Source organism: Pseudocercospora fijiensis, assembly GCF_000340215.1.
Source record: "Pseudocercospora fijiensis CIRAD86 unplaced genomic scaffold MYCFIscaffold_5, whole genome shotgun sequence".
NCBI lineage: Eukaryota > Fungi > Ascomycota > Dothideomycetes > Mycosphaerellales > Mycosphaerellaceae > Pseudocercospora > Pseudocercospora fijiensis.
In genome coordinates this window covers 525,123-533,278 of record NW_006921536.1, presented here as the reverse complement: position 1 = coordinate 533,278, position 8,156 = coordinate 525,123, and positions in this window count along the sequence as shown.

The following is an 8,156-nucleotide window of genomic DNA, read 5'->3' as shown; positions in this document are numbered from 1 at the left end:
TAGCTAAGGCGCTATCGGATAGGGCTTCGATCGGAACTAGGGCGGCTAGGCTTAGGTTAATAGGGGTAGGTAGGTCGTTACTACTACTAGCGCCTAGCGGATTCGGGGCGCCGGAAGACATAGTCGACCGAAGTAGAAGGGGGTTGTAAACGAGTTTACAAGTGTGTTCGTTGCTTAACAATAATAATTAAAGGGTTTAGATAGAAAGGGGGGGTAGTTAGGCAGTAGCGAGTTAGTTAGTAATCGAGTAGAAGAAGGAGCTTAGGAAGCTCGCTTTAAATATAGTACGAAGGTAACGTAGTCCGTATATTCCGCGCTAGTAAAGCAAACGGATAACGGCTATATATAAAAGTAAAGCTATATACGAGACTTCTTTATTGTTAGGGTAGGCTAAAGTTTAATAATCGATCTAGCTAATTACTAGTAGCGACTACGCGCCTTTGTTAACCTTTAGCTATCGTAGATTCTCGCGCACTCGAAATGTAACTAGTTAGTTCGAGTCCTTAGCAGAAATCTATAGTAGTAAAGCTAGCGGGACTAATAATACCCCTAGGGTAGTATTAGCTTTTCTCTAGAGATACTCGGTAACGAGGAGCAAGTCGCCTAGGCCTAGCGTAGCTAACTCGTTAGTGCGTTAGTCTATAGCACTACCGTTATAGATATAGTATTACCTTTTACATTAGTAGGCACGTAAAGGTAGTCTGTACGTTTACCTTCTTCCTTCTTCCTTCTTCTAAATACTAAGCTTGCTAGCCTAAGGTCCCTATTCTTAGAGGCTATAGGCCTAGGTTGCTATATCTATCTAAGAGCTAGGAAGGGAGAGGGATCCTCCCTTTCTTAGTGTCCTACGTAACTAGTGCCGATTATAGTAGGAACATCCTCTAGTAGAGTATCTTATTATCGTTGTTACTTAAGGGTAGTCGCTAGAGTCTAGGAATCTAGAGGGAAGTAGTCCTAGAAGGGTAGAGGGTTAGGTTCGGCTATTTTCCTAATACTACCCCTAGGGTATTATTAGGAAAACACGCCTCGTACAGTTCTATCTAAGGAAATAAGAGCAAAGGAATAAAGTTATAGCAACATCTTCGAAGGCTAAAGAGCAAAACAATAGACAAAGTAAAAGCAAAAGAGGGCAACAACTATAAGTATTAATACCGTAGGAACAAGCAGTAAGGACTAAAGCTATAGAGCGGCACTATATTAACAGCGCGGAGAAGGCAAGGAAAGCAATATAGTAGAGGCAGGGAAAGACAAGCAATTATTCAGTCTCGGGATCTAGCTATAATTCCGGGCGGTCTTCGTCGCTAGACTAGTCGAGCTCCTCCTCGGAGTTAGAGTTAGATAGCTAGAAGTCTAGTTCACTATCGGAGTTAATATCGGAAATGCTCTACGCGTAATTAATATATATATAACCCTCCCTTTATTTATAAGTTATTCCTAATAGCTTACTAAGACGTATCTAGGGATACGTATAGTTCTTAGGTAGAATAGGATCTATAATCGCGGTAGGATCCTCCTCTCGATAGGCGTCTAAGGTTAGTAGAGGGTCTATAGAGGCATTAACTTCCTCCTCGGTCGGGGGAGGATAGATAGGCTCTCTTAATTCGACGATCTTCTTTAGGTTAGCCCGGGGGTACGAGTGCTTTAAGGTAGTACTATTAAGTTCCTAAAGACGGTACGTAGAACTATCGTAAAGGACCTCCTATACTCTATAAGGCCCTTTCTATTTAAAGGCTAGCTTATAGGAGTAACTATACTCTAGCTCCGACCGGTATAGGAGAACTATATCGCTAACCTTTAGAGGCTCCTAGTTAATAGTATTATAGTCGTCGAAATACTGCTTAGCCTCCTTACGAAGGCGACGTTGTCGAGCAAGTCTCTCCTAAGAAGTAGTAGTTATATCCTTAAGAGCCTTAGCGCGTAGGGCAAGGAGATCTACTCTAGTACGAATAGACCCCTAGTCGTAAACGCTATACGTACGGTAGGACAACTCAATCGGAAGAACGGCGTCCCTTCCAATTATAAGCTCTACTAGCGTAAGTCTAGTCGTATCGATAATAGTAGTTCGATCCGCCTAGAGAAGGGCTAGAACGCGGATAGAGATAGGAACGGACCTATCCCCTCTATTAGTTATCTTAGATAGGGCATTAATTAACGACCGATAGCTACGCTTAATAATAGCATTCGACTAGGAATAGTATAGAGAGATGCGAACGTTTTTCGCCCTATACGAAACAAGTAGCGCTTAAACTTCTTTAGCTATATTGTTTATAGCGTTGTCTAAGATAATCTCGTAAGGTGTTCCCTAGCGGCAAAACAGATCTTTAAATAGGAAGGTAGCTATGTTACGAGCATTAATAGCACCGTAGCCCTTATAGAAATAATAGGCTTTAGGCTATCGAGAAAGACCTTCCCGAATAATATAGAGGCTATTATATAGCTAGTAGTCCTAATTTATAACGCCGGCGAAAACGTTGGATTCGTAATAACACCCCTAGGGTAGTATTAGACTCGCGCAGCCGCGCTCTAATTAGTTAGTTCGGGTAGACCCGCGTCCGGTAGTAATACTTGCGATAGTATTATTACCTTAACTCGGGCATTAGGTAGTCGTTATATTATACTCGCTATCGCTTCGAGCATTTGTCTTCTTAGTATAGAACCTAGAAACTTGCCTTAACGTACAGAGCGGCGCACTTCTAGAAATGACCTATTTAAGCTATACTAACTTATAGCGCAGATTGCCGGTCTTACAACCGCGCCGTAGCGTTTCCCGAAGACCGTCTAGAAGTAGCAAGGATATCCTCGTAGGACTTGTAGCTAGTATTGCCGACATAACTAGTAAATACGACTCGGTTGCCCTTCTAGTTAGTAATAGTTCCCTTCTAGGAGCTATTGTCGCAGTTGCGCTAAACACCTCGGGTTATACGAGACTATAGTCGACCTAGAATAATTAGCGTGTTTAGGTTAGCGGCAATCTAGAAGGTAAAGGAAAAGCATATACCGAAGGCGTCTACTATAACATTATAGCAAGTACCTACTAGCGTAACCTCCCTATTTACTCCCTATATACCGAGGGAAATGTCTCTGTTTATTAGCAGTCTAAGTTGTTTAGCCTAACGCTTACTTATAATAAGTAACTCCAAACTATTATTAAGCATTGCCGGTATCTATTAACTACAGCTCCCGATAGTAACTTAAATATAGATAGCGGGAACGACGGCGAAGGAACGGGTAACTACGGAAAGGTCTATATTATTAGGGATAGAATAAAGTTCCTTAGGTTGAGGAGGTCCTACTCGACCGATTTGTTAGCTAGTAAACCGGATAGCCTTAATAGAGACTAAAACTAGAGTAGGGTCGGGATTATTACTATCCCCTCGGCCTATCTCCTTAACTCCCTCTTCGTTAGTATTATCGATAGTCTCTTAGTTCTCGTAGGTTACCGATTCGCCTTCTACTAACTCTTAGGTACCTAAAAACTTAGGAAGGAACTATAGGGAAGAGACGTCGATATAGTCTTCTCGTCCCTATTTCCTTCGGAAGGCAGCGAGGTCTTTTATAAAGGTAGTATCGTTAGGGATTCGGCTCTAGAACAGGTTAGTAGGCAAACCGTATACTAGCAGCTCTCCTATAGACACATTAGATTTAAGGTCTAGGAACTATAAAGCCTAGAAGAGAGCGTTTGCCTTTATATCTAAGGAGTTAGCTAGGCTAGTACTATACTTTTTTATATACCTATTAAAGCGAAAGCTCTTTAAATCGGATAACTTTCGCTTATAGGCTAGTAGGTTAGCTAGACCTAGGGTACTACTAATATTAGTAGCAATATCCTCTATATCGACCTCTAGAGTCTCTAGGACGACTAGGCTTTCTATAGGTAGGGTACTAGGTACGGTACTAGATGCGGTACTAGATCGGGTAGCACAGTCTATAGCTGTCTAGAGAGTCTTAGTTTTAGCGGTTAACTCTCGCTATTGCTTAGCCTTATCGGCCGCCTTGTTCTTTAGTACCCTAGTAGGGGCTGCCGCACTAGGGCGAGTAGGGTTCTAAGAGCTCTTGCCCTTGCTTTAGGACTAGGTCTAAGACCGTATAGTAGCGTAGACATCTATACTATTCTTAGTAACCGCGTAAACATTAGTAACTGCGTCCGGATCCTAAGAAACAAAGTTGACTTTAATAGGCTTAGTAGTACCGTTACTGCTTCGCTCCTTAACCTGTTTTGCCCTAACCTTCTAAGTCTCTCGCTTAGTAATAGCGGCGAGGGTACTATTCCTAGTATCCTTAAACTCGATCTTGCCGCTATACTTCTTTTCTAGAAGGGTCTTTAGCTAAGGCAGCTTCGGGGCTCTCCGATCCTATTCGAAATTAATCTTATTGCCGGTGTCTATATAGTAGAATCGGCTATTTACTTGTATAATAAGCTTCCTTTTAAGAAGCTCTTTCTAGATAGGATAGGACGATTAGATATGTTTAAACCCGCTATACATCTAGCACTTGCTATCTAAGTTAGAATAGATCTTCTATATAGCGTAGACATCTACTAAAGGGGCTTTAGGGTAGTTAGGATCTGAAACCTAGTAGACTAGTAGTATATCGCCTAGTATAGTAGCATTAATAACCTCCCTAACTCGCTACAATGCTTTCGTATTTAGGTTTAGCTAGGCTAGGGATTTAGCTAAGCCCGCGACATCCTAAGAGTGCTTAGTAATAGTAGGAGTTACGGTCTTAGGACTACTTTACGATTTAGGAAGGAACTTAGGTCCCTTACTTCCTAAGGCTTCTTTCCTAACCTACGCTAGGTTATTCCGGTCTTCGCCGTAGATAAACTTCCTCGTATCGGCTATACTATTAATGTCGGCCTTAATACACACTAGGACCTCTTTGTATTTCCTAAAGCTCTTAGGATCGGCCTCGCTAAGCTTATAGCGACGGAAGACACGCTAAGCTATAGGCTACGGCAATCCCTAGAGGAGTAGCCTCGTTCTCTAAGAGTTCTCGAGGTTACTCTACTCGATACCGTCCGCTAACTCGACAAATTCGCGGACATACCCCTTTAGGTCGTTATCCTTAGTGCGCCTTACTAAGCAGAGGGTCTCGAGCTACGCGCGACTGCCTTTAATACGACGGCTATCGCGCTCCCGATACTCCCTTAGAAAGGCTAACTTAAAGACCTCCTAGTTAGTATTAGACTTGTCGTCCTTTTCTAGGTAGCTAACTAGGGTTCTAAGGGTTCGGCAAAGCTTAGTACTAGCAGTCCTCGTAAGGGACCGGATCTTGTACTAGTCGGACTCTCTATCGAGTTCGTACTTAATTAGGCCTTCCTTAAAACGCTCTATATATACTATAGCGTTCTACCCTTCGAATAAGGGGTTTATAGTGCTCCCTAGTTCTAGCGGGCGACGCTTGTTTTAACGGAGAAGTTTAGTTTACTTCTCTATTATCTTTATAATAACATTATAGAGCGCCTCTAGCGTAGAGGGCGTAGGAGGCTTACTTATATTAACTAGTCGCCGCCTAATTTCTTCGTTAATAGGATTAGGGGCGTTTTCGGATTTAGAGGATTCCGCTAATTCTTAATGCTCGTTTTCGCTAGAGCTAGAGCTTATTCGATTGTTATAAAATAGTTAAAATAAAATGCTATATTAAAATAAAATACTATATAAACGTGTTTTTAGTGTCTTTAGTTTGTTTGGTTTATTGTAATATTGCTACGCGAGAGAATAGTGCGTTAGGCTGTTTCTCCTAGTATTACCCCTAGGGTAGTATTAGGATTTAGCCTCCTAGGGGTCGCCTAACTACCTCTAGGAGCTTAGTTTAGTATTAGACGAAAGCCGCTCGGAGGGAGAGACTATAATCTCTATTTATACCTAGATCCTAGAAACTAGCTTGTATCTCCTTTAGCTAGGCAGGGAGGCGGTAGCCTTCTTTTTCTAGTAGAAGGCTAAGTACTGTCTAAGCGAGGCTACGAATCTAGGAACGCCCTACCCGATTAATAGGGGACTCCCCGGCTATCCGACCTACAAGCCGTATTTGCTATTAATTAATAGTCTTAGCAAACTAAGCAAGGCCGATAGGTAATTAGTCTATCTCCTCCTTAGGCGGGGCTTATCTCGAGCAAGCGGTGCTAAATAGGTCTTCGACCTAGAGCCGAGTCCTTAGAAGCTAGCTATAGCTATAGACTAGGCCCTAAGCTATAATAGTCCTAAGGGTTTGTAGCTTTTCGGGGTTAAAGCGATGCCCTCGTTAAGAGGTTTCTCTACTTGTCGTAATAGCCCCTTAAGATACTTCGGTATCGTCCGTATCGTAGGCTCTTATCGTGCCCTCGCTTCGGTTATAGCTATTCGTGCCTAGAGACTACCTTTAATATACCCGAACCTATTAGATATAAAGAGATAGCCTACCTTCGGCTCTAATAAAGGACGGAAACTAACACTACTACTACTACTAGCAGTAATAGTATAGGCTACCGAGGGTAACATAACCTATAGCAATATAGGCAGCTATATTTAGCATAATAGGATAATAAGACGGTTGCTTAGGCTAATAACTAGAGCCCTGCAATATAGGCATTATAGAAGTGTAATATAAACAATGTGCTATACGAGGTTAGTGCTCTATCTGCAATATAGAAGGAGGCCTCTTATATAGGCTTAAAACTTAGCCTAGGTGTATAGGGCCGGTTACTAGCTAATAATAGTTAGTACTAGAAGGTATAGTAGACTTCTTAGCGGCCTTCTAGAATGCCTAGCGAGCCTGCAACGCCTTCTAACGCGCTGCTTCTACCTTAGCGCGCTTATCCTAAACTTCTTAAGGGACCTTACGGTTACAGGTCGAGCGGCGATCTTATACCTATATCTCTATAGCGAGCGCTAGACTAGTAGCCGTATCGGCTTCCGTCTTAAGGCGAAGGACCTTACGTTCGAGAACATCTATAATAGGAGCCTCTTAACCCTTAATAATAAAGCCTATACTATTAATACGACAGCCCTTCTCTTTTAGTAGATCTTTAGTAGACTAGGCGTTAAGATCTACCTCGGTAATAGCGTCCTTATACCGCTTCTAGTAGGCTATCGTAAAGTCGTTAAGTGCGAAGGTTAAGTTAACTAATTGCTTACCGTACTTCTTACTAGTAGTAGAGACTCGATAGATTATAGTACGGGAAAGGTACTCTACTCCCTCGCGACGGACCGGATGCTTATTAACGAACGACGTAACCTGCTTAGTACGCTCTTATCTATCGTAGGCGAAGTTAATAAGGCTCTTTAGGAGACTACTCGGACCTCCCTACTACTCGAAGGCTTAATTAAGGTTCGTAAAGCGTATACGAATCGTAGTACCCGCCGTCTCGAGGCTATAGACGATAGGAAAGGCTTAATAAAGCTCTATATCCTAAAGAACGTCTCGCTTGAAGATGCGCTTACTAATGTCCTAACGTAAGTTGTTTATACCGTACGATACTAAGATAGTAGCCTTCTTAATATTTCGATCGATAACGCGTAGCAAGGTACGAGCGGTCTTAATCTTCTTTTAGAGGTCGTCGATAGCGGTAACGATCTAGAAACAGTGCTCGAGGCTAGTTATAGCGACTAAGGCGCTATTAGAGGGGGCTTCGATCGGGACTAGTACGCCTAGGTTTAGGGCTAGTAGGTTGCTACTACTACTAGCGCCTAGCAGATTTAGGGCGCCGGAAGATATCTTAGTCGACCGGAGCGGAAAGGAGTTAGTAACGAGTTTACAAAAACGTTCGTAGCTTATTAATAATAATTAAAGGGTTTAGATAGAAGAAAGGGGAGGGAGGGTAGGCGGTAGTAAGTTAGTTAGTATTCGAGTAGAAGAAAGAGCTTAAAAAGCTCGCCTTAAATAGGGTACGAAGGTAGCGTAGTCCGTATATTCCGGTAAAGCAAACAGATAACGATTATATATAGACCCTAAAAAGTAAAGCTATATACGAGACTCCTTTATTAGTAGAGCGGCTAAAGTTTAACAATCGATCTAGCTAATTGCTAGTAGCGACTACGCGCCTTTATTAACCTCTAGCTTTCGTAGATTCCCGCGCACTCGAAATGTAACTAGTTAGTTCGAGTACCTAGTAGTAATCTATAGTAGTAAGGCTAGCGAGACTAATAACACCCCTAGGGTAGTATTAGCTTTTCTCTAGA